The 25856-nt window shown below is 51.1% G+C and overlaps 1 pseudogene; it reads right to left on the bottom strand.

Moving 5' to 3' along the window:
- Positions 1-25856, bottom strand: part of LOC134424506 (hydrocephalus-inducing protein homolog) — a 74852-nt pseudogene that overhangs the window by 27588 nt on the left and 21408 nt on the right.

The raw sequence follows: 25856 nt of genomic DNA, 5'->3' as shown, positions 1-25856 counted from the left end.
CTCTGTGGGGTGAACTGAGCCACGCTGAGTACGGGGTTTGCAGAAGGCTCCCTGTGAAGGCAGAGCTCCTACCACACTCTCTGCACCAGGCCCTCATTTCCAGATAGCCCTGACAGGCCTCCTGGGCTGACACCTGCCAATCTCACCTCCTCCTCAGGTGTAAACTGGATATGCAAGTTCTGCCACTTTCCTGGATCAAGGGTTCCTTTGGAGGGCGTCACGTCAAAGGGACAGGGCTCGTGCTGATTGTTCTGGGCACAGAAATCAATAATGTGAGGTCTCCTCATGTTCTGAGACACTGACATGGTGCTGAGAGCACCCACAGCCAAACCAAGTGTGGCCCCAAAGCCCAGAGCTGGAGGGAAGCCCTGTAGACAGGGAAGGCAGATAGGGAACTACTGTCCTCAGAGGAGGAGGAGGAATGGGTGAAGATGGCAGCAAAGCAAAGCATCAGCTAATGGAACAGGTTGAGGCAAACCAGCCTTGATCTAGACCCTCAGAAGTTTCCACAAACACACTGTAGACCCAAGTGCTCAAGCAGCCACAGAGCAGAAAGGGCAAGAGTCACAAAGAAAACCCAACCAAGTTCTGTGTTCAATGTCGCCTGTGCTTTACCCTCAGAGCAGGCTTGTTGGAAGCAATGAACCATTTGCAGGGTACTCGGAACCAGTTGAAGAGTCGGATGGTCTCAACCTGGCAGTCCCCAACAAGGATGTCAGAGAACTGCAGTCTGTTCTTGGAGAGGGTGAGTGACAGTTCCAACACAGTGGCACGGATGCGGATGCTGTACATAGGGCCTTCTGTCACCTGGAGAAGGACAGAGAATTCAGCAGAGCGTGCAGGTGACATCTGCTGCTGTGCCCAGCCTGCTGCCTGCCCCAAGAGCTGTGGTACCTCTATGGGCAGCACCACTTCCACGTCACCATACGGCTTGTGGGCACTTTCAAAGCGCACGTCGAAGTCCACGCTGTTGTTGGGGGGCAGGCAAATCATCTGGTCCAGGCCCACGCTGAAACCTTGAACAGATGAACACAAAGCAGCTGAGATACACACAAAACACAAAATGTGTACAAGCATTTAGGCCTTACAGGTGTCCTGGCTGAGAGGTGTGGCAAAAGCCCCAGGCTGTGCTGTGACCTGGACAAAATCTTAAGAGTGCACCTGAACACCCTTCAGACACAGTGAGCCACTGTGTGATGGAAGGGCAGCCTTGCCTCAAGGCCTCTTTTGGAAACCTCTTTTGATCCGCCAGAGGATCTCACAGGCTGCTTCCTCAGTAAAGGCTGAGTACAGGTGCTGTGAACCTGTGTGAACTCCAAACAAAGCACTTCCAAAATACAGCAGACCCCGCTGGTTGGCAAAACAAGCCCACAGAGTGTCCAAAGAAACTTGCTGCTTGTGGGAGCCAAGGGTGGAAGATGCTGAGAGGTGACCAGGGTGATGGTCACCATTGGCCCCTGCACTGAAGCGTTAGGGCAGCCACAGGCAGGCCAGGTCCCTGGGCATGGCTGGCCACGAGAGTTCTGTCTCTACAGCTCCCAGCAGGGGCACTGAGAAGAAAAAGCTCAGAAACCTCCCCAGGTTCAGGGGCTTAAGCTAATCTGACACCTCCTTCAAGGGCACAGGAAGGGTCTCCAGCACTGCTTACCTGTGTCCTGCAGGACAGATACATCGACCTGGAAGGACACATGGATCTGCCCAGGGTTGGTGATCTTCAGAGAGTGTGACTCAGTGTAACCCTTAAGGACAGGGCCCATGTCCAGGACATACTCGAGCAGCTCAACTCTGCAAGGAATAAGGACAGTCCTTAAACCACAGCCTGGCTACACATCCAAGTGGATGGAGGATACAAATAAAGTGGCTATTTCTCTATTCACTGCTGTAAAAACTCAGCTCAAGCCCATGAAACCCATGGCCTGACCACCTGGCAATGACTTTGGGAAGTCAGGAGAAGTGCAGGTCCTAGGTTTGATCAGCTACTAATGGTACCTGAAAACAAAATTAGTTTAAAATGGACACTGGCCACAGCTCATCTGCCATGAAAAGCCAGTCTAGGTGAGTCCACTGGGCCTCCACTGCTCTCAGTGGAACTGCCTAGCCTGGTGTACAGCCTGAGCCTGAAATTGCTTTGGAGTCTAGGAATAAGGTTTGCCTGCACAGGAAATCTTCATTGCTCTGCAACCAGACCACATGAGCTGCTCTGCAGAGCATCTCCTTCCTGAATTGAAGCCTCCCGTGCTTGTGCTGCATCATGATGGTGCAAAGGGACAGGCCAAGTCACCTAGATAAGCCCTGCCACCCCACCAGGATCCAAACCATCTGATGTTGGGTTTTAAAAGGTTTGCTGGCACGTGCAGTTCCCTTCTCCTTTTGTTCAGTGTCACAGCTGCACAGCTGTTAGTTGGAAGCAAGACCTCAGCTGGGAGTTGTCTCTCTCAGAGCTAGGCAGCAGGGAAAGAATCTATGCTGTCTGGAAGGGCTAGAAGGTCTGCACTGGGTCCCCCAGCTCTAGGGACAGAACCCCACACCTGTGGGGAGCTGAGCAGTGCAAAGCTCAGCGTGGTGCTGGGGAAGGGAGGACACTCCGCTGCTCACATGCAGCGTGTCACAGCCACCAGGACCAGAGCCCATCTGGAGTCCAGGCTGTTCCCAGCTCTGCAGACACAGGGAGCTCTCAGGAGAAGGGGACATGGCTGGGTGTTCCCACCCAGGGGCACCTGGAGATGGGGATGGGAGTCCCTACTCACTTGACAAGACTCTGGCACAGCTCCTTGTCAGGGAACCTGCTCTTCAGGGGATGGGATGGAAGAATTTGCTGCAGTTCTACAAAAGGTTTCTCTATCAGCATCCTCATCATCTCTATCTGCAGCTGAGTGTCTGACTGAAGAAAGGGAAGACAGTGGCTGGTTAGCAAAGGTCCCTCCCAAAGCCCAGCTTGCACCTGAGAAAGGATCCCAGCCCACTCTTGTTGGGAGGGGGTGTGGGGTCCTCCTGTCTGGCTGCTCAGTGCCTGTGACACCTCCTGCTCTCTTAGCCAGGACCTCATCTCCAGGGAAGTAACTCCGGCATCTTTGCCTGCCCAGACACTGTTAGCAAAGCTGATCTGGCCAGGCAGACAGACAAGCCAGGAACCCTCCAGAGCTCCAGACACTTGCCTGCCCCCAGCCTGTACCAAGGCAGCTTGGACAGAAGCTGTCTTGAAAGGGAACTGGCACCAAGCTGGTGCCTCGTGGAGATGAGCACCTCCAGCACAGCCCCAGGGCACAACCAGGCAGCTGCTGTTAAGGTCTGTAAATCTGGCAGGGCTAGGGTTGGGAACAATGAACTCCCCAGCAATGACCTGCATCTCCTTCAAAGCATCATCAACTCCATCCCTGGAGCATGGCCTTCAGCATCTCTCCCTGGGCCAGCCAGGAAGCTGCTGCAGCCCCAGAAGAGACCATGACCAGCGTGGCAGCCCTAGGGGCAATGCTGAGGTGACACAAGGTTGTCAGTGGGCAGGGAGGTCCCAGGTGTCATCAGGGCACCAGGAAGCTGCTGTGGGCTGCAAGGGGCTCAGGTGACATGGAGAGGGTGGCCTGTGCCAAATGGGGCTGCAGCTGTTCTTACTACAGTGCCAGAGGCAATCACGCTGGGCTGCAGGTCCCGAGTCTTCAAGGTCTCAGTCTTTGGGCTCTGGGGCTTCTTCAGAACAGCTGATTTATAGCTGGGATCAAATATTTGCCGGCGTTTTATGAGCCGTTTCAGTGTCTTCTCATATTTTTCATTTCCTGAAGGAAGAAAGCATCCACAAAGAGAAGGGTGAGCAAAGTGCCAGTCCCATTTAAGCTGGGAAGTCCCCGCCTCCCAACACTGGTTTCTTCCAGAAAGAAATCCCTCAAGACATCCATGGAAAAGTGGATGCTGCTGCTCCTCCCTGAATCTCATCCCCTGCAATGTCACACAGATCCAACCCTGCCAGAAGCCCTGCCAGCCTCTCTTACAGCTTTCCCAAGCCTTTCTCTCTAGCCATTGTCCTTCAGGACCCTGCCAGATGAGCTGGCAGGCTCTGCAGGTTGGTTCCTGGGACAAAGCCCACATGGGATCCTCTGCTCAGGACTCAGGATTCAACCAGGGGGCTTGACTTGATCTGGGAGTCCTGCAACCCTCCAGGCTCGGTGGTGTTGGCATGAGCTGCCCTATGGGCACACGGTAGGGAACAAAACCAGAGGGGCCCTTCCTGGGGGCAGACAGGCAGTGCCCACCTCTGATGTTCCAGGGCAGGTCCAGACTGATCATGGGAAAGGATGCTTCTCCTTTCAGACAAATATTTTCTGGTTCCAGGTCACCCACTTTAAGCTGGTAAGTCCGGCTGAAGGCTCCTGGTAATCCTGGCATGTAAGAGAATTTCAGCACTTGCTTCTTGCCAGGTGCAAGGGAACCCTGCAGAGATGGGAGAAGAGAGAGGGAATGCATCAGAGTGTTTGATGGGGGGATGGCTCGGGGGACAGGTTCTCATCTAGTAGAAACCATCAGACCACATCACCTTCATGATAAATATATTACAGTATTAGCTTTCACAATTGTTAGAGTAAATACTATGTGTTTTATAATGATGACTTTTGTAAAAGAAGTTTTGCTAAAGTTTACAGCTCTTTTAATGAGAATGTTGTGTTGTGTTAGCAATGTTGGTGAAGAGTTGTTGCAATATTAACATTTAACCAATGAAGGAATGGAAATCTGTTGAATGTGTGAAAAGTTACAAATGACCAGGACTAGGACAACTGCACACACTCCATCTGCTGAGCAGGACCCGACACAGCGCCTCAGGGCTCTAGCAGTGACACTCTGTCCCTGTCCTCTGTTGCTCTCTCCATTTCTCATTTTCTCTCTTTTCTGTCCCCCCTCTGGTCGGGACCATGCCCTTTCTTTATCAACAAACAGTTTTCAGATACAACACTTGCTGCGTTTGTGCCTTATTTTCATCTGAGAAATCTATCAAAAAGAATTCTCCTCTGCTCCCCTTACAGCAGGACAGGACAGTGACCCACACACCTGTGCCTCCCGCCGGTGTCGCCTCTGACAGCAGAGCCACCCACCAGGCAAGGCCGTGGGGGAGTCTGTCAGGAGAGCACTTGTTTGACCTTCTCTGGCCCCAGCAGAAATTGCTTTCAGCCCTGTCTCTCTCATGGCTGGGTTTGGGCTTTTCCCCTCTGACTTTGTTCCCCCTTCCCCACCTCCCCCCTTTCTTTTTTCCTTTCACACTCTCCTGGGCCACCTGACACAGGGCTGGGCTCAGTCACTTGTGCTACTTACAGTGGTGGGGTTGACCAGAAACACACCAGGCAGATGCTTATCTGCAGGGCTAGGGTTTAGCACCCAGTTGAGTTCAATCTTGCCACCATTCACCAGGGTGACATTGCTGTGACGAACTTCATTAAACATCTGAAGAGAAGGCACGGGAGAGGGAAGTTACAGACCCAGGCCTGCTGCTGAGAATCTCCTTTCTCCCTCCTGGGTTTGAAAGCAGACACATCATGGGAGCAGGGACCAGGGAGGTGATAGGGGCACTTGGGAACCGGGGAACCCCCAGGCACAGGGCACCTGCACAGCACCAGGGAGCTCTGGCAGCACACAGAGCTGTGGTGACAACCACGTGAGGGCCAGCAATGAATGAACCAGGGGCCACAGGCCCTCCTCTGCCCTCTGAGGGGTCACCAACAGCCAGGAGAAACAGAGACAGCACTGAGGCATTCCAGAAGAAAAGACACCTGCATGCAAGTATTGGCAAGCATCATGGATGCAACAAGGGAGCCACCCAGGGCAACACAGACAGAGCCAGCAGCTGGGAATATCTGTGGGCTTTTGACTGGAAGAGAGTGAAGTGGGGATTATTCTGGGACAGTCTCTCCAACTGTAGTGACTGGAAGCCCAACTTCTTTCCTTGATCATTGTGTGGATTAAGCAAGAGCTTTAGACAAGAGCATCTCCTTGGAGGTCAGGCTTTAGGAGTGGACCAGCAGAGGGATGTCTCAGGGACACACCCCTCAGAGCATCCCCACTGGGCCCCTGCCTGCCCCAGGAGGCAGTGTTAGGTACCCTGAAAAAGAGGCATTCCCAGCATTGTGGAGAGGGTTGGAGATGGCCATTTTAAAGCAGCTTGGATGCCAGATGTGTCCCTCAAAGGTTGGACTTCCAAGCCCCAGAGCCAACAAAGGGGCTGGGAAGGGCAGGGAGCCCTGGAGCGAGGTGGGCAGGAACCTGCTGGCCGTGGTGCCAAGGCAAGGAGCTGTGCCAGGGATGTGTGTGGTACCTGTAAGCCACAGTTGATCTCCTGGGGCCTCACGAGGTAGCTGAGATGTGAGATCTCCCCAGTCACCAGCACCTCGTAGGTGGGGCCTCCCTCCACGTGGCACAGCGCCGTGACATCGGAGATGGTGTTGAGGTGGCCACAGAAGGTGAAGGAGACCTGCTGGCTCTCTCCTGGCTGCAGCACACCTGACACTGGCAGGATACTGAAAGCCTGCATGGAAGACAGGAGAGACTGAGCTGTTGAGCATAGCAATGGATGCAGAAGAGCATCTTGGAGCGAAGTGCAGCTGTACCTGGAGGGGCCTATTCCCCAAACACTGCCAGAATCACCCTCATCTCATCCTTCATCCATGCCACTGACCAGTGGAGGGACCATGGGGAAAATCTTCTCCCATACTCACAGATCAATGCATTAATTAGTACATTACAGGAAAGTGAACTGGGATGTCTCCTGCCACTAGAAATTCTCTCTGATGCACAACTTGCCTTTAAGAAGCATTTCTTACTGCTTTTAGAAAAGGAGGAGACTCAGAGTGAGAGCTCTTGGAGCTGAGCAAAGGACTCCAGCCCAGCTCATCTGACTCCTGCGGCCCTTCCCCTCTCTCTGATTTAAATGCTGCTTTCTCAACGTGCTACAGCAAAAGCTCCTGCAAAAATTTCCTATGGACCACCTGAGGAGTTCCAGGGAGAGCAGTGCCCTCCATAGGTGCTGCAAAGTGTCCTTGGGCAGCCCTACAAGGTGTCCTGCACAGCCTCTCCAACAAGCAGCTGCTCCAGCAGCACTTTGTGATGGGCCTGCAGGGATGGGAGGCCCCTCTGTGGCCAATGCTGAGGGCCCCCAGTGGCACTGGGAGCTGCAGCCCTGCTTGCCACACTGACAGTGTGCAAGTGAGACAGATTCCCTCTTACCTCCTCCGCTTCGAGGGAAGTCTGCGGTGTGTCCACGGAGCAACTGACTCCCTCAAACCCCACTAGGAGGCGAGGGTATTCAGGAATTTGTTCTGCTTGCACCTGAAAAACAAGCCATTTTCTATGCTAGGAGGAAGAGATAGCCACTTTGCAAAGTCTCCCTTTGTAAGACAGCTTCAGGGCCAGCAGTGCAATAGCAGCTCTGGGTGAAAGCAGAGCCCTGCAAACAGGAGTCTGGCTGCCTTGGGAAGAGGCTCCATGGAGATCAGGATCATCCCAGCTGGCTCTGGCAAGGAAGCTGGAGGCCTTACCATGATGATGCAGATAAAAGCCTCATCTTACATTGTGAAGGCAAAAATTCCCACACACAACACAGGTCTGTAGGATCTGAGTGAGCTTCTCCAAGGAAAACTCTCCTATTTCTCCCTCCCACAGAGCCCATGTCCAGCCACTGGTCCTGCTGCCCAGCCCACTGTCAGGGCACAGGACAGCAGGGCAGCAAAAAGGGAGGTCAGCACGAGCGTGACTTGGTGGTGGCAGGCTGGGGAGGCAACACAAGCAGTAGATGTACAAGAAAATCTACCTTGTCTCTTAAAGACTGGTTAAAATCCTGCATTGTGCTCAGCATTGTGGCTGTCTCCACACATCTCATCCTGAAGTGTCTCCATCGAGTTACGGGGTGATCCAAATAGGTTGCCTTCCCCTTTGGTGGTTGGGGTTTGAATTTAGGTGGGTAAAGCTCATCTCTGGAAAATAATATAACTATGAACAGGGATCTGCAGGGGAGGGAGGAACAGCTGCACAAGCAGCTCACGGTCAGGATGCAGCCCCTGGGTGGCTGCTGGAATGTTGAACTGAGAAATGGTTTGATCCAGCCCTTCCCAATCCAGGCTGGAGCAGGCCTGTTCTAAAGGCAGCCCAGGGATGACACTGAGGTGCTGCAGCAGCTGCAAATGCTTCCATTGAGGAACTGCAGAAGACAGGGATTAACATCTTTTGGGGATGCAAAAAGCACAGTGGGAGTGGAAAAGACAGAGAAGGCAAGCAAAAAGGTGAGATCTGAGGCACTGAGGGGCAGAGCCAGCCACTGACGAGCCAGCACAGCCCTCCCAGTGCCCAATGCCAGAAACTCTGCAGCTCCACCAGGGATTTATCAGGAATGCTTCCCTGACACTGGTGGGGGGTTGGTTGACATTTTCCAACCCTCCCAGGTGACTCAGGTCATATTCCCCACTTTTAATTGAAGCAGGTGCTCAGGGTAACTCTGCTTGTGTTTCTAATGCCACATGAGGGACACAGTCAAACCGTGCCTGCCTGTCACCCTGCTGAGCTGCAAGTGCTCCCCACAGTCAAACACCACCTGGATGCTCCATTCCCAGACAAGGGCCTGTAATGACCTGCTCCCCAAAGAATCACTGTCTTCAGCTCTGTAGCTTGTTACCTAAGGCTGGGTTTCATTTCTGGCTCTCTCATCATAACCCCCAAGAGATCCTAATAATGTACTCCACTGTCTTTAGTTTTAATGAATGGTTTGAGGCAACTTCCCAGGACCATGGCGCCCAGACAATGACATTTTTCACTCTAAAATAGAAACTCTCTGGAAGGCAGGGATAGGAAATGATGTGATGAACAAGCCCTGCTGTCAAGCAATTCAGAACACATAAGGGACATGTTGCAGGGTGGAAAAGTCAAAATGAGTAATAAGTGTCACAAAAAATGGAAGTGAAGACTCCAAGGTGTCCACTGAAAGCCGACCCCTGGGAAAGAAATCATCCTGGCACTAAAGGAGTTGTCTCAGCAAAGAAGGAAAGGGAAGGTAACAAGATGCTCAGCATCAGCCCTGCTGCTAAGTGGCTCTTTCTCTGGTCTTGGGACCTTCTGGGCATCCTCCAGCACAATGCAAGGGAGGAAGGCAAGGAGCAGAGAGCAGCTCCTGCAGAGAGGACCCATCCCAAAGCAGAGGGGCCAGAAAGGCCTCCAGCAGCACTGTGGAAGCTGGGACTAGGAGCCTTCATCAAGGTGGACATGGCCTCAGGCCACAGAGGTCTGAGAAAGCAGCTTTCACCCCAGCTTTCCTTCCCACGGGAAACCACTCTGGGGGCTATGCAGCATCAAACTGGTGGAAAACTATTCCCTGAGCATCCAGCCTGAGCACAGCTGCTCAGTGTCATTTGTCAGACCCCAGGCAAACAGCTTTGTTCTTTGCCAAGTACAAACAGGACACCAGCAAGAAGAGCTTCAAGAAGAGGGCAAAGGTGCACATACCTAAACCTGGTCACCTCGCTGTCGGACTGGAATGACCAGTGGTACTGGACGGGCAGTGGGCTGCAGTTGGTTATCTCCAGGAAACGCACTTCTTCAGTGCCAATCCTGATGCAGCCAAACTCCAGGGAGCTGGGCTGCATTTCGAGATTTGGGAAGTGCACTTCTCCCTGAAGGCTGATACGCTCCACAAAAGGATGGCCCCTGACCATGTCTATCTTCAGAACCTTCTCTGTTTTCCAGCTCTTAAAATCCAGTTCATAAGCTGGATCAAACATGATGTAGAGATGGCAGGTCTCCCCTACATCCACTCTCACAGGCTGCAAGGAGATGAGCAGTAATTAATCACCTGTGGGATGATGTCCCAAGGTCTGACAGCAGCAAACAGTAAATGCTCCAAGTGAGCCCAGCATGGGCTCCTCAGTTCATGGTTCATCTCTGTCGTGGGGTGACAGCCTTTATCCCAATATCGTGTGTTGTGTCTGGCAGCTGTGCCTTTTCTCTCTTCCCCCCCAGCCCGGCTGTCTTGCTGTGGCGGGGCGGGGAGGGAGGAGTGAGTGTGTCCGGGCACCTTGGCTTTTGGCTGCTTGGCTTGGCTTGCTGCTGCTTGCTTGCTTGCTTGCTTGCTCCTGCCTCGGCCCCTAGCTGATAGCTGCTTTTTTGCTGCTTTCTGCACTGTTTTTTTCTTTTCTTTCGTTCCCTCTTTCTTACCCTCCCCTGAAGATACTGGACCGGCTCCGGACCTGACCTGAGACGTCCAGGACCCCCGGAGTCTGCGAGAGAAGCTCAGTGCCCTCCACAACACTGCCTGGTTTCTTTTCTTTTCTTGTGTTGGGGAGTGTTCTTTTGTTACTTGTCAATAAATAGGTTTTGTTTTCCACTTTGCTCCTCCGACAAATTCCTTCCCGAACCCGGTGTTGCGGGAGGGGTGGTTGGAGGTTTGTTTTGTTTGGGGGGCTCCCTTTTGGAGATCTCCCCTAATTTGTCCTAAACCAGGACAGAATATTTTTTGGTGCATTGGCCGGGAAACGGAGGCCAAAGACAGTGGAAAAAAAACCTATAACAATAATATTTTGGTTTTGGTTGTTTTGTGGGCATATTGGTAATTCATAATGTCATTTGGGGTGGAAGCTTGCTGGTATTTCTGGTCCCTAGGGGTTTTTGAAGTTTTAATACCTTTGTGGTCCCTTGGGTTATTTCCTTATCCAGAAATAGCTCTGGTGTTGTCCCTAATAAGTAGTTCTTGTAAGCTGGGGGCACTAACCAGAATAGTCATTGGGCTGGTCTTATGTGTGATGATTTGTCGCAGGTTTATAAAAATGCCGGACTTTGTTTCAGGAATGTATGGATTGTTGTTATGGCTGTGTACTCAGTTTGTTTGAGGAGAAGAAGGGGAAGGTGCTTTTCAGCTTTTGTCTTCCTTCTTCTCCTCCAAATTGTTGACATCTCTATTAGAAAATATTGAATTTCCCCTGAGTTTAAAAGAAACCATCTTTCTGGCATTTAATTTATTAAGCCTTTTCTATACTGTCTGGAGTGTATATAAAATGAAAGCTGAGATTTCTAGAGGGGTTAGAGAGACTCCTGATTCAGGAGTAAAACAAAGCAGGAAAAATCTTGACTGGAGTGGGAAATGGGAGGATATGGGCCAGACTTCAAAGGAATTTTCTGATCCTATAGACTGGGACTTTCCATCTGATCAAATTCAGAACCCAGTCGAGGTGGCAAAGTATTTGAGGGAGAAGTGCCATGGTAATACTAAGGAGGAAAGGGTTACTGCAGTGAGCTGGGCCTTGGCGTTTGTTTACCGTACTCTGCTAGATACTGTGGAGCAGCAGATAGCAGAAAGGGAACAGGGAGATAAGTTAGTTACTATCCCAGTGACCCAGGCTGCAGCTAACATCCCAGGCTCCAGGCTAGCAGCTGAATCAGACAATAGGCCTCAACCCATGGCTGTTGCAGCTAATACGAGAGGTGGAAAGTGTAAAGGCAAGACGGATCGAAAGGTGGAGGATGATGATGATGATGCAGGAGAAGGACCCTCACCAAAATCAGAGGCCACACCAAGGGGCACAGATTCTGGAGCTAATATTGACTCCTTTTCTCTGAAGGACCTCAGAGGCCTAAGAAAGGATTACAGACGACAACCTGACGAATCTATAATTAGTTGGTTAGTCCGCCTTTGGGATGCTGCAGGGGAGGTTACGATTTTGGATGGTACTGAAGCAAGGCATTTGGGATCCCTGTCACATGATCCTGTCATCGATCAAGGTATGATGAGGGGGGCTAACCCTCACAGCCTCTGGGAACGGGTCCTAAGAAGCGTAGCAGAACGATACCTCTGTACGGATGATCTCTATATACAGCAGACACGGTGGAAGACCATAGAACAGGCGATCCAACGCCTGAGAGAGATGGCGGTGGCAGAGCTCATTTTCTCAGATGATACAACAACTAGGAATCCGGACCTGGTACCATGCACACCTGTAATGTGGAGGAAACTTGTGCAACTTGGGCCACCAGAATACGCTTCTGCCCTAGCAATAATGAAGCGGGATGATACATATGAGACTGTGCTCGATATGGCGAAGAAGCTTCAAGCGTATGCAGATGCTGTGCATGGCCCAACTCATGCCAGAATTGCAGCAGTGGAAACCCGACTGCAGAAACTAGAGGACAAAATAGAGGAGAATCATAAGAAACTCCGGGAAGAGATTAAGGAGGACCTTATTCAAATCTCGGCTGTACAAATTAGAGGCCCTGGTATCCAACGCTGGCGCTCCTTTGATGGGGAGAGAAGGTACATCCCACGGGCTGAGTTATGGGTCTTTCTGCGTGAGTCTGGAGAAGACATGAGGAGATGGGATGGAAAACCCACCGCTGCTTTGGCACAACGGGTGCGTGATTTGAAGGAAAGAGGAAGTATCATCAAAAAGAGAGCAGCTCCGGTTGCTCGTAGCCGAGATGTTAAGTATGATGATGACAATGACATGTCCGATCCCCTTGAAGGAACTTCTAAGGCATACGCCCAAGGAAAGAAGGACAATCTGGCTTAGAGGGGCCCTGCCTCCAGCCAGGAAGAGGCACGGGAAAACCGGGTTTTTTGGAATGTGTGGATCAGATGGCCTGGCACATCAGAGTCACAAGACTATGAAGCATTGGTTGACACTGGATCACAGTGTACCTTAATGCCATCGGAACACGTGGGGACAGAACCTGTTTCCATTGCTGGAGTGACGGGGGGATCACAACAGTTGACTTTGTTGGAAGCTGAGGTGAGCTTGACTGGGAAGGAGTGGCAGGAACATCCGATTGTGACTGGTCCAGAGGCTCCGTGTATTTTGGGCATAGACTTCCTCCGGAATGGCTATTACAAAGATCCTAAGGGATTCAGGTGGGCTTTTGGAATAGCTGCAGTGGAGATAGAGGGTATTAAACAATTGAATACCTTGTCTGGACTATCAGAGAACCCATCTGCAGTAGGACTCTTGAAGGTAGAGGAGCAACAAGTGCCAATTGCCACCTCAACAGTGCACCGCAGGCAGTACCGGACGAATCGAGATGCCATGATCCCCATCCACAAAATGATCCAAGAGCTGGAGAGCCAAGGGGTGGTCAGTAAAACCCACTCACCCTTCAACAGCCCTATCTGGCCTGTGCGAAAATCTGACGGAGAATGGAGACTGACTGTGGACTATCGTGCCTTGAATGAAGTGACTCCACCACTGAGTGCGGCTGTACCGGACATACTGGAACTGCAGTACAAGCTGGAGTCCAAGGCAGCAAAGTGGTACGCGACCATCGATATTGCTAACGCGTTCTTCTCCATCCCTCTGGCAGCAGAATGCAGGCCTCAGTTTGCTTTTACATGGAGGAGAGTGCAGTATACCTGGAACCGACTGCCCCAGGGGTGGAAACACAGTCCTTACCATCTGTCTGGATGCACTACCATCTGATCCAGGCTGCACTAGAAGAGGGTGAGGCTGCAGAACATTTACAATATATTGATGATATCATTGTTTGGGGGAACACGGCAATAGAAGTGTTCAAGAAAGGAGAGAAGATCATTCATATTCTCCTGAAAGCCGGATTTGCCATTAAGAAGAGCAAAGTCAAGGGACCTGCCCGAGAAATTCAGTTTTTGGGGGTGAAGTGGCAAGACGGACGGCGTCAGATTCCTGCGGATGTTATTAACAAAATCACTGCTATGTCCCCACCAACTGATAAGAAGGAAACACAAGCTTTCTTAGGTGCTATAGGTTTCTGGAGGATGCACATCCCTGAATATAGTCAGATTGAGACCCCTTTATCTGGCTACCCGCAAGAAGAATGACTTCCATTGGGGCCCTGAGCAGCAGCAAGCTTTTGTCCAGATCAAGCAGGAGATTGCTCATGCTGTAGCCCTTGGTCCAGTCAGGACGGAACCAGATGTGAAGAACGTGCTCTACTCTGCAGCTGGGAGCCATGGTCTGTCCTGGAGCCTTTGGCAAAAGCTGCCTCGCGAGACCCGAGGCCGACCATTGGGATTTTGGAGTCGGAGCTACAGGAGGTCTGAAGATAACTATACTCCAACAGAAAAGGAAATCTTGGCCGCCTATGAAGGAGTCCAAGCCGCCTCGGAGGTGATTGGTACAGAGGCACAACTCCTTCTGGCACCCCGACTACCGGTGCTGGGATGGATGTTCAGAGGAAACGTTCCCTCTACCCACCATGGCACCAGTGCTACTTGGAGTAAGTGGATTGCCCTCATTACGCAGCGCGCTCGAATTGGGAAGTTAAATCGCCCTGGGATTCTGGAAATAATTACAAATTGGCCCGAAGGTGAAAGCTTTAGTGTCGCAGATGAGGAACAAGAGCCAGCGACCCGGGTTGAGGAAGCTCCACCATACAATCAGTTGCCAGTAGAAGAAACACGTTACGCTCTATTCACCGATGGTTCTTGTCGCGTCATAGGGATGAAACGGAGGTGGAAAGCAGCTGTATGGAGTCCCACTCGACGGGTTGCAGAAGCTACTGAAGGAGAGGGTGAATCCCATTTGCTGAAATCAAAGCTATTCAACTGGCCCTAGGTATTGCGGAGAGAGAGAAGTGGCCAAGGCTCTATTTGTATACCGATTCTTGGATGGTAGCCAACGCTCTATGGGGATGGCTGAAGAGATGGAAAGAGGCGAACTGGCAGTGCAGAGGAAAACCAATTTGGGCTGCAGAAGAGTGGGAATATATCACTACTCGATTAGAGAAGTTACCTGTGAAGGTTCGCCATGTAGATGCCCATGTCCCCAGAAGTAGAGCTAATGAAGAGCAGCAAAACAACCAGCAAGTACATCAGGCTGCAAAGATAGGGGAGTTAAAGATAGATCTCAACTGGGAGCATAAGGGAGAGTTATTCTTAGCACGATGGGCCCATGATGCCTCAGGCCACCAGGGTAGAGATGCCACCTGTAAGTGGGCACGAGACCGAGGGGTGGATCTAACCATGGACAGTATCTCTCAGGTTATTCGTGACTGTGAGACGTGCGCTGCCATTAAGCAGGCCAAGCGAGTGAAGCCCCTCTGGTATGGGGGGCGGTGATCTAAGTACAAATACGGGGAGGCCTGGCAGATTGATTAGATCAGATCACACTGCCTCAAACCCGCCAAGGCAAGCGCTATGTACTGACCATGGTAGAAGCCACCACGGGATGGTTGGAAACCTACCCTGTGTCTCATGCCACAGCCCGTAACACTATCTTGGGCCTTGAAAAGCAGGTCCTTTGGAGGCACGGTACTACCGAGAGAATTGAGTTGGATAATGGAACTCATTTTAAAAACAATCTTATTAATACTTGGGCTAGGGAACATGGCATCGAGTGGGTATATCATATCCCCTATCATGCACCAGCTGCAGGGAAAGTGGAAAGGTACAATGGATTGTTAAAAACCACCTTAAAAGCATTGGGTGGGGGGTCTTTAAAAAACTGGGAGCAGCATTTGGCAAAGGCTACCTGGTTAGTTAACACTCGAGGTTCCACCAACCGAGTGGGTCCTGCTCAGTCTGAGCTCCTTAATATAGTAGATGGGGATAAAGCCCCAGTGGCCCATGTCAGAGGTTTGTTGGGAAAGACAGTATGGATCAACCCTGCCTCGAGTACAGACAAACCCATCCATGGAATTGTCTTTGCTCAAGGACCAGGTTATACATGGTGGATAACGCAGAAAGATGGAACAACACGGTGTGCACCTCAGGGAGACCTGATTGTGGGATGAGACTCATATATGAATGTCATTGTTTTGTTGAAGACAGAAGAAAACTGTAAGTGTCAAAGGTCTGAGCAAGTAAGATGAGAGGAATGTGTAAGTGTCAAAGGTGTGAGTAAGTGAAATGAAAGTTTTTATTGTATGTTCACGATATGGGATAAGGGGTGGAGTGTCGTGGGGTGACAGCCTTTATCCCAATATCGTGTGTTGTGTCTGGCAGCTGTGCCTTTTCTCTCTTCCTCCCCCCCCTGGCCGTCTTGCCGCGGCGGGGCGGGGAGGGAGGAGTGAGTGTGACCGGGCACCTTGGCTTTTGGCTGCTTGGCTTGGCTTGCCGCTGCTTGCTTGCTTGCTCCTGCCTCGGCCCCTAGCTGAGAGCTGCTTTTTTGCTGCTTTCTGCGCTGTTTTTTCCTTTTCTTTCGTTCCCTCTTTCTTACCCTCCCCTGAAGATACTGGACCGGCTCCGGACCTGACCTGAGACGTCCAGGACCCCCGGAGTCTGCGAGAGAAGCTCAGTGCCCTCCACAACACTGCCTGGCTTCTTTTCTTTTCTTGTGTTGGGAAGTGTTCTTTTGTTACTTGTCAATAAATAGGTTTTGTTTTCCACTTTGCTCCTCCGACAAATTCCTTCCTGAACCCGGTATTGGGGGAGGGGTGGTTGGAGGTTTGTTTTTTTTTGGGGGCTCCCTTTTGGAGATTTCCCCTAATTTGTCCTAAACCAGGACAATCTCTCTACAGCAGGGGTCTGACTGCAGGCACCACAGTTCAGTCCAGGATCCCTCAGGCTCCCGTTGCTGTGCTCAGCCCCAATCCAAAGGGGTGGCTGCTGGAGAGCTGGCATGCTTTCCAGGAGACACCTTTACTGCATGCCTTGCCCAGACCCAGCTGCCTGCTCCCTTCTCCCTGTGCCTTAAAGCCAGGATGGATCTTCTCAATTCAGGTAAGATTTTGATTCTTTCAGCAGCTTTGCTGATGCAGCTCAGGCCAGCCCACTGCTGATGATACAGAATAAACTTCTAGACTCAAGGAGCCCCCAAGAGAAAGGTACCACCACATCCCTCCTCTCCAGACCCCACTGGAGGAGTCCAGGGCTGCTCACCTGGCCACCTGGGAGGGGCTGCTGCTCCTCATCACAGACCTGGAACGGCTGCTCCAAGTCCAGCATGAGGTCCAGTGGCAGCAGGCAGGTGTTTTTTAAAGACAAAGGCTGGTACTGCAGCCTCAGGACATCACTGGGTTTCTATAGAAACAGGAGACAGGGAAAAACAGCATCAACTAGACACAGATCTCCTTCTGCTTCTGCTGCAGCTCACATTTTTCAGCCTCAGGAGTGCATTCATTTCTATCTGCAATTTCTATTTGTTTCTACCCTTCCAGGAGGTTTTTCCTGACAGCAGATGCTTTTCATGTTTAGAAACCTCAGCATCCTCTGGAGGACAGGGAAACACTCCCAAGTACACATGAGGGAATAGGCCCCCGAGAGGAGGTGGCTGCTTGAACAAGATCTAAAGCAGAAAGTGAATCCAGGCCATTCGTCTCCAGTTTTGTCTCTCTACTGGGCAGAACAGCACTAGAGAATCTTCACTCACTGGCAGTCATTTCTCACAACCTTCCTGGCTCTAGCAGCCTCCAAAAGCACTTTGCACCACGTGTCCTGCAGCCCCTGCTACAGGCACAAGGTGTCTGTGGTCACAAAGCTCTGAGCAGCCTGGGCTCTTCCTTCCTGTCTGTGCATTGTGCTGGGCTTCCTGCATGGTTTAGAGAAACCAGAGACTTTGGGAAACGACTTCTGCACGTACTGGTACCAAACAGGTGCTGTGCCATAGAATGCAATAAATCAGTTTGTGTGCGTGGCATCGAGCAGAACCCAGGCAGAATCAGAGAGACCTGAAAAGCTTCTAAATTACATCTGAACTGCCTGTTCCAGGGATTCTGTACTTCACTGGAAGCCTGGGAACCAGAGGAAAGGCCTGAAACTCCAGAAACCAAATCATTAACCGTCTTCTCTTTTTCACACAACTGGCAGGAGGCAGAAAGATGATGCTGGAGTTGGGATCCAGAGACTAAAGGGCACCTGCTCTGCCTCAGTGTTATCATCACTGCAGTTGCAGGATGCCTGGGGATCCTTTGAAGCAGAGGAGGCTTAGGGAAATGCACAGAGCTGTACCATACAGCTGTACCATCAAGCATCCATGCCAACAGCAGAGAAGGCAAAGAGACGCAGGAAATGTTGGGTTTTTCCTTGTCAGCCTGAGGAATTCACAGGAATCTCCAGATTTCCCAGCTTCCCTACAGCATCAGTGTACAGACATCACCGTGCCTTGGAGGGTCCTCAAAAGCCTCCCTTTACAGTGAGCACAGAAACTGGCATTTCTCTGGAAGTGGCCACCATCTCCTTGGCACTGCAGCTGGAACTGCACTTTTACTTTGGGGAAGTCAAACACCAGTCTCATCTCTAAAAGCATCTTCACTCACTTTACAAAGTGCCTCAGGAAGGGTAAAGAGGGGCTTCAACACAAGCGCACACCCCCCTCAGCCATGCTGTTAAATGCCAGCATGCAATCCAGACTTACCTTCTCCACATAGAAAGAGAATTCTCTGGCTGATACTTCTATAGAGGGGTGAATAAACTCACAGGTGATGATTGTTTCTATTATCCTCTCCTTCTTGGGGTCTGTCCCAATGACAGTATCACAGAACACATAATCCTGCACCTCCTGCAAGCAAGAGTCACTTGTCACCAGTGGGTGCAGGGCTCCCTGCAAATGCCCTGCATTGGCTCTGCACTCACCACGGGCCCTATTCCTGCCACAGTTACAGTCACTGCCCCCTATTCTCCTGTGCTCAATTGTCTGTGACACTGCACCCCAATAACCACAAAAGGTACTTGTGAGAAACCCTCTCCCTTGACATGGCTTTTGTTTTACTCTGTGCTCACCCCAGACAAACCACTTGACACTTGTTTAATTCACTTTCTTTTTGGGCTCCTAGTCTAAGTGGAACTTATTTCTCTGCCCTTCTTTGCTGTCTCAGCATGCAACACTGCTTGCCCCAAAAGAACAATATTTCCTTCCACCCCTGCTTTGGGATCAGCACTGGGTTTTGGTAGCTGTGGGATCACAATAAATTCTCAGCTGGTCTGATGGTGGCCAGCAAGGAAAGCAACTGGTGCTGCCACAGAAACGTGTAGCCTTAAATCAGCTTTGTGAAGGCCCCTGCTCATCTCCCCAGGCAAACATCAAGGGATGGTTGCAGCTCTGGACCGCGGCCTGAGACCTTTTGACCTGGCTAGTAGAGAGGGCGGCCAACAGCCCCACTGCAGCGGGTGGTGTCAGTCCCAGTGGCAGGGCCCCAGGGCTGACAGCTTCAGGCACCCCTCGGCGGCGGAGGCCTCGGGCTGTGCCTGCGGGACGAGGTCTCGGGGGAGAGCTGCGAAGCAGGACAAAGCAAATGAGAGCCGGACACTTCCTGGGGTCCAAACAGGTTTCATGCCCGGGGCAACCAGCAGGGAGTGACAAGGAAAAGCGACAGAGCATGAGGTTATAAAGGGAGGTGGGAACCAAGGGAGGGGTTTACAGAAGACCAATCAGGAGAGGTTAGGGGATGAACTGAACATAACAGACTTGAAGAGAGAACCAATGGATACATTGTATAGGAGGGGCCCCGGGACCACAGCCAATCACGTCTCCCACTAAGGGGAACATTCTGGAAAACTGGGAGGGGTGGGGAGTGATTGACTGGGCCCAGGGAGGAGAGAAAACTATACATATTTGGAAATTGAGGGAGGGGAAATTATATAACTTAGGGAAAACCGTAGCAACCATATAATAGACAGAAACTGAGGCGGGGAAAACTGGGAGGGCAGAACCATCATAACAAAGTAGGGGAGAAACAGAACATACCAACAAAACACACTACAACAGACGGTGGAACAAGCCCAGAGGAGGGGATCTCACCTGTGGGATGCGGGAGAAGCCCCGCAGCACCATGTCCTCCGACTGGCCTCGCGCCAGGCCCATCGCTGGTGACTTCACCCCAAACGCAGGCTTGGTACGTTTGGGCTTCTGGGAATCATCCTCGGGGCTACTGAGGGTTGAGACACTCTGGGCCTCCTCCTCAGGTGGGCTGTAGCATTCTGCACTCCAGAAGAGCTGATGGTAACGGCGGCCCTTGTTTGTTACTTTGAACTGACGAATACAGGGCACCAGGCTGGAATAGAAGGCAGGATGGAAAATAGTATGGGAGTAGCTATTTCCCTGGTCATCAGATTGCTCCCAGTGAGCAACCTGAGGTGTTAATTGCTTGGAGACTATCTTCATCTCCAGTTCTTAATGTGGACCAGAAGTAGTGTGTGATAAGCTGCCCTTTTGATGTCATTATTGCAAAGAGAAATATGTTTATAACAATTTGTAACGTTTCCAGGTGAGGATAACAGGACATGGTGTTTTCCCCCAAAATGTTTGTTCTGGGGTGATTCATACTGTTGCTGTATTTTGTGTTAATCTGTGCCCAAAACTGAAACTGAATCTTTGAGATGCTGCCCTTGGGGACCTTGTGTGTGGGGGCAGGATTGCAGACATTCCTAAAAGCTGCCTCAGAGGCAGTTTCTGGAGGATCCCAGCAAGCTGGCAAAAATCATCTGCCTGCTCCAGGAGAGGAAACCAGGGGAGCAGAGCCTCTCTCATTCATATCAGCCTTGGCTCTGCACTGGGAGCCATTTGTAGAAACTTCATTTTGCAATTAGAAACTGTTTGGAAGTGAACTTGGCAAACTCTGCTGGCAGCTCTGCCTCTGGAACTGCTCTGTGGGCTCCTGCCTTCCTGGTGGGGGTTGTCACCCTCCTGTCTCTTTGCTCCCAGGGCCCCTGCTTGCCTGGGAGGTGCCACTGGGAAAGGGCAAGGACAGGAGAAAGGATCTTCCTTCCCTTGGTCCCTCAGCCACATGGAGGGACTGCCTCATCTGGGCACCATTTCAGGAACCTTTTGTCCTGGGCAGCCTGTGAGATCATTACTTGATCAAGCCAGGACATCAATGTATTGGAACTAAAGACAATTTGTGGCAATTTAGCAACTGGTTTCCCTTTCAGTGGCTTTTGAGGGTGTCTAACAACTCTCAACTGCCCATCACATGTTTGTAAAGGAATCTCTGCCTTTAGGGAAGCAGTCAGGGCTTTGAACACTGAAGAAGATCTTGCCTGAAGGACTACAGAAAAACTGCTCCTTGTTGAGACAGGAGGAGAGGTGGGAGTGGAGAGATCTCCTACCTGAATTGGTATCCCAAGTTGAGCTCTGGGGCGAATGGTTCATCTATGACAATTGTGGTGCCAATGCCGAAAGCCTGGAGATAGACGGTGTTCCAAAGGCGGTTCCTAATGAACAGCTGGACAGAGTCCTCAAAACCCACAGTGTCATCCAGGGTTGCTGTGACAGTCACAGGAACCTCACCCCTAGCAGGGATCACTCCTTCACTGGGTTCAACAACAAAGCAGTAGGATTTGGAAAGCTGTAAGACAAGCATAAGATGCATTTAGGATGGAAACCATACACCCTGGTGTCTTGTGGGATATAAGAAAAGGAAAGACTAAAGAGGGGAGGATACAAATCCTGAAGGCTTAATCTCCCTGAAGTTAAGCTACAGTACTGGGCAACAGCAGAGTTCATACAACCTGTATTTTCCCCTCCTTTTAGGGACTCACCCAATTAACCCCGTCTTGCCCAACCCAAGGGATGCTTATCCTCGGGAGAGTGTTCCCTCCCCAGTCTTTCTCTGCAGTGTGGGCCAAGGAAAGCTGCTTTCTTTCTCCTGGCCACTCACAAAGGCTCAAGGCCAGAGGAAGTCAGGACTGCTCAAATCCCACTGCAGAAACCACATGGCTGGAGGACACTGCTGAGAGCCTGAAGAATATATCTCTGCAAAACCAGGTACGCAAAACCCCAATGCCAAACGATTCTTTCCCAAGGGGCCATCAGTGCTTCTCAACACCCCCTGAAGGACTGAAGCCCTCACTCCCCACCAATCATCAGCTGTAGAGAGGTGCCCCAGGGCCCTCTGCTTTGGAAAAGTCACCTCTAAATGCTTAGAGCAGAGCAGGAAAGCAGGAAGCAGAAAGAAAACTGGACAACATGTGCTCTGTGGGCATGGCCCACTCTTCCCAAGAACTCTTGTCATCTGCTTTCTCATGGACTTCATGGACTGAGCAAGGGAGCTGGAAGGTGCCCAAAGGAGGGGGAAAGGCCTTGCACCAGCACAGCTGTACAGACACAGCTCTGCAGGTCTGGCCCTGGCAGGAGCATGTGAAACCCAACCTTTACACACCATGAGCACCCAGCCAAGGTGCACTGCTCCCTGCAGAGGCTGAAAGCAGAACTCCATTGTGGAGTCAGGAAAAGCTGCCCTGGAAAAAAACCCTCGCTTCAGAATGACATTTATCTCCCAAACAGCTGGGAAAGCAGCAAGAGGAAAATTCACACCCCTCCCACATGGCCTGATGCTTTATCCACAGACCAAACAAGTCCATAGCATCAGGTTTTATCCAGCTCCACAAGTTCAACACACCCAGCATGAAGAAGAACAAGCCTCAAGCCCCTCACAGATCTCCCCCTCCAGCAGACATCCCAGCCAGCCCCAGGCCCAGCCTACAAGCCCTTCCTGGCTGCACCAGCCCTGCTCCCCCTGCCAGGGGAGCAGCCCCAGCTCCTTCTGCCCTCTGCAGCCCCCACACATTAAACAGCCTTTCTCTGCAGCTGCTCCCCAAAGATGCTCTTCAATAGCACAGAGATCACAGGCTGGGGGTGCACAACTCCCACACTTGTCTTTGTGTGGACAGCCCAGATGGCTTGACCCCCAGCAGGTGTGAAAATTGCCTCCCCACCAGCAGTCTGAGGACAGACCTCACACCCTGCTCTCTACTATTAACAGCAGTTTGGCACAAAGCAAATGCAGATGGGACAGGGAAACCACAGTGAAACCCATGCTCTGGGGAGCAAAGGACCACAGGTTTCTCTTGATCTCGGAGCTCCAAAATGTGACACACACAGCTAAAGACAAAAGATAAAATTAAGGGAGAACTTGTCAACCCAGATAAATTTCTGCTCCAACCTCTCTGCACCTGACTTCACTGAGGGGTGCCCCAGCTAAAACCACTCCAGAGCCAGGTTCCTCTTGCCTCGCTCAGAGGGAATATTGGAGTATCTTGCCTCCTCTCACACAGGGCAATATGGAAATCTTGCATTTAAAAACCAAGTCATGGCTGCTACTGACCAGTCCATTTCCCTGGAAAACAGCCCCACAGATACTTACAATGTCTACGCTGAAGGCTACAGGGACGAGACATTCACTGAAGATGGTAAAGCTTTGTGAAGCGGGTTGTAGAGCTGGGATCCTGCCAAACTCTAACAGAGTTGGACTTGGGTAGATTTCATCCAGCCATCCAGTGCTCCGTAATTCTACTCCCTGTTCCAGGAAGCAGGCAAGAAAGATTAAAAAACCACCCAAAACAAACCACAACAGGGAAACCTAAAAAAGCTTAAACAGCTCAACCCTGCTCAAGTTATTGCTTTAGGGACAGCTACCACACTCCAGCTGAAATGCTGGGATTTTGTGGGAAAAGAAAAAGAAAAATACAGGTTCACCTCCAAATTTAAAAGGATTAAGGTAAGAGAACCTTTCAAACTACAAATTATTGGCCCAAAGGTAAAAGCTTTGCAAGAAATCTCTAGTTAAGACCAGGCTGACAGTTAAACAACTGGTTATTCTGGTGGGGAGAAACCCTCCTCTTTAAGGTAAGCAGCCTGAAAGTTGAAAGCAACTGTTTTGTCAAACTTCAGGCTCCCTGGCACAGCCTGCATTGCCTGTCCTTCCTGTTCACTGATTTACATGCAGTGCCACAATGGCCCAGGTTCAGATGTTTGGTGCCATTCAGGGAAGTTGGCATCATCATTTCATTATGTTTTAATATCAGTTTAAATCCTTGCAACCACTCTTCAAATGCCAGGTTTCCTTTCTTTTACAGAAAGCTCAAGGTTCCCAGAAGTCTTCTGACATCTTCTTTTGTGCTCAGAGAGATGGACAAGACATTTTAAAACAGATGTTTCCAAATTTAACAGCATTTTAAAGATTAATTAACTAAAACTCCCCTCAATTCCAGCTTAGATGAACTACCTTCTGTGTCAGACATTGAGATCACCACCTATGAGGCACGGGCTGTTTGTGCCACCCATCCCTCCTGTCCTTCTCCACAGCAGCCTGTGGCTGTTTTCCCTGGCAGAATCCCTGTCCCCTGTGCACCATTGCAGGAGCAGCTGCACACAGGCTCACAGCTCCCCTTGCACTCACCCGTGGGTGTCTCGCATCCCCGAACACGCCGACGAGAATGTTGGTGCGATGCTCGCCCACTGTCTGCACTTCGATTACAACTGGGATCTCTGCAGTGCTGAAAGGCTGGACAATCCCACAGGGCTTGGGGCTGCTGTAGAGCACAGGAGAGTCCTCCTCGCGTTTCTGGAAGGGACAGAGTGAAATGCAACTTCAGAGGGACCTCTGAAGAAACTTTAGACTCCTTAACATCCACCGCAACAGCGACGTACACACATGTTTAAAACTCCTCAGGACAAAGGTAAAAGGCACAAACAAGCTGCAAGAATTGTAGGCTTAGCACTCCCAGGGGATCCTGCAAGGAGGCTGCCAGCACAGCCACTGGTGTCTGTGGATGCAGCAGCTTTTCACAACCCTCTAAGATCTCCCACAAGAAAGCACCCTGAAGACTAGAACATGAACTGTTTCCTTGGGAGGTTAAACTGCATCCTAAAGTTTACATTCAGGTAGGATCCTGTTCTTAGCAGATCTTTAAGACTGAATAGAAACCAGCAAGGTCTTATCCAAACCCTTTTTTCCCCTAATAATCTCCCCAATAATATTTGACAGGAGCAGGTGGATGTGATGCCAAACCTGGGGAATAAGCCCGTAGCAGCCAGGAAGGCTGGTGGAATTCGTAACAAAGAGCTTCCTCTCATATGGCACCTTCAGGAGGCACTCATGGTACGGCAGGATTATAGGGAACACATTCAGCTCAGGAACAACACATCTGGGCAAAGAGATGACCCCAAGGGAATCAGAGATACTGAGAGAATGAAGAACATTTACCCCCAAAGATTGTGAAATGGAGCAGAACACATTGGTCACTGTCAAATGGGCCTTTAACAGCCCTACAGTGATAAATTGCCTTCTACCTCTTCCCATCCAACATGTCTTGTCAAGGAGGGGCAAACCCTGAGAGGCAGCACCCAGAGGCTGCCAAGTGCCCCAGGCAGAGCACTTTGCCCCACAGCTGCCTCAGCCCCTCCTTTACCCAAGAAGGCTTGCAAGGACTCCTGGAACAGTCCCGGTGATCCATGAGCTCTGGGGGAGCCTTCCCAACAAGGACCAGTGCTCACTAAGGCTCAAGGAACACACAACTCTAGTGTCTCAGTAAAAATGACTCTCTTCTCTCCAATGGTGCTGTTGCCCTGCCTGAGAACTCAGCTGTTGGCCCCAGCCTTGGAGGGCACGAGACACCAGCTGCCCCACAGAGGGGCTGATCACCCACCCCCTCCCAGGCCCTGCAGCTCCCGTGCTCCTTCACTCCACAGCTCCGGGCACTGACTGGCCCCAGCTCCATTTGCTTGACAAAATGGCAGCCCAGGCACTGACTGCCTCTGCCTGGGAGAGGGAACAGCACCAGGGAACTGCCTCCCTCTTGGCATTAAACTGACACCCACAGCAGCACAGCAGGGTGAAATTCTGCGGCAGCAAGAACGACTTTTGGTTTAAGTCTGAGAACACTAAAGCTCAAAATGGGAAGCACAGGGAAGGAGAAAAACTGGAGCTGACCTGCCACATCAAGGGCTGCTTTCCCCTCGTAAGACCCTGCCCTTACCACTCTTGCTGGGAGCCACTTTCCCCTGTCACGTGCCCTCATGAACAGAACCAGAGCCTGACTCTCAGCAGGCCGCCTGGTGTGTCCCAAACCAATGCAGGGTGGCTGCAACCAGCACAACTCCATCTCTTGCAGGAAGAAGGAGAGGGGGCCCTCAGGAAATTTGTTCCACCTCAAGCACCAACACCCAGGCCAATAAATGATATCATTCCTGGTCCCTTTAGAAAAGGGCCCAGGACCATGCTGG

The sequence above is a fragment of the Melospiza melodia genome, chromosome 13, assembly GCF_035770615.1.
Source record: "Melospiza melodia melodia isolate bMelMel2 chromosome 13, bMelMel2.pri, whole genome shotgun sequence".
NCBI lineage: Eukaryota > Metazoa > Chordata > Aves > Passeriformes > Passerellidae > Melospiza > Melospiza melodia.
This window is presented reverse-complemented; position numbering and strand designations above follow the sequence as displayed.